Consider the following 1013-nt stretch of genomic DNA (forward strand, 5'->3'; position numbering starts at 1 on the left):
TAATAATATAATTTTTTTATAAAGATAATAATTATTTATTTTGTTGGAATCGATAATTATTCTAATTATATTTTAGATTTTTTATATTTTAAAATTAGATGTTCATCCTCTATTTGATTATGTTTATCCGCAGTTAATTATACAAATTCAAACATCGAGCTTTAATAAGTTGTACTTATGCATAATTACTTGTAATCTTGAATTTTAAGTAATATGTATCAATATACAGTACTTTATGCACAACAAAAATATATCGATATTCGTATCAAATTAACTATTTAAAATTCCTCATTTTTGTGTAATTTTTTAATTCAATTTTTTATTATAATTTAATTTAGGTACAATAACGATTTAATTTATATTTGGTTTGATAATATAATTTTTTATAAAGATAATAATTAATTATTTTGTTAGAACTCGATAATTATCCTAATTGTATTTTTAGATTTTTTATATTTTAAAATAAGATGTTTATCCTCTATTTGATTATATTTATCCGCAATTAGTTATACGAATTCAAAAATCGAGTTTTACTAAGTTGTACTTTTGCATAATTTACTTGTAATCTTAAATTTTAAGTAAATATTGGTTTTAAGTGGTTTTGAGAAAGTGGTAATATTTTTGTTTTTGAATAAAATATCATAAAATTTTGAAAAAAAATATCGATATCAATATTAAATTAATCTTTTTAAAAGTTCTTGTGTTTTGGTGTAATTTTCTTAATTAAATTCTGTTAGTTATCAATGATTACTATAATTATATTTTAGATTTTTTATATTTAAAATGAGATATTCATCCAATATTTGATTATGTTTATCTACAKTTAGTTAGACGAATTCAAGTATGAAGCTTTAATAAGTTGTACTTATGCATAATTTACTTGTAATCTTAAATTTGAAGTAATATGCATTAATAAACAATACTTCGTGCATAAAAAATTATTTTTAAGAGTTTTTGTCAAATGTTTTATAATATAGTATAGATAGTATAGATTATGTGTTTTTTTTTTAAAA

Source organism: Cynara cardunculus (genome assembly GCF_001531365.2).
Source record: "Cynara cardunculus var. scolymus isolate 2C chromosome LG 4, CcrdV1, whole genome shotgun sequence".
Lineage (NCBI taxonomy): Eukaryota > Viridiplantae > Streptophyta > Magnoliopsida > Asterales > Asteraceae > Cynara > Cynara cardunculus.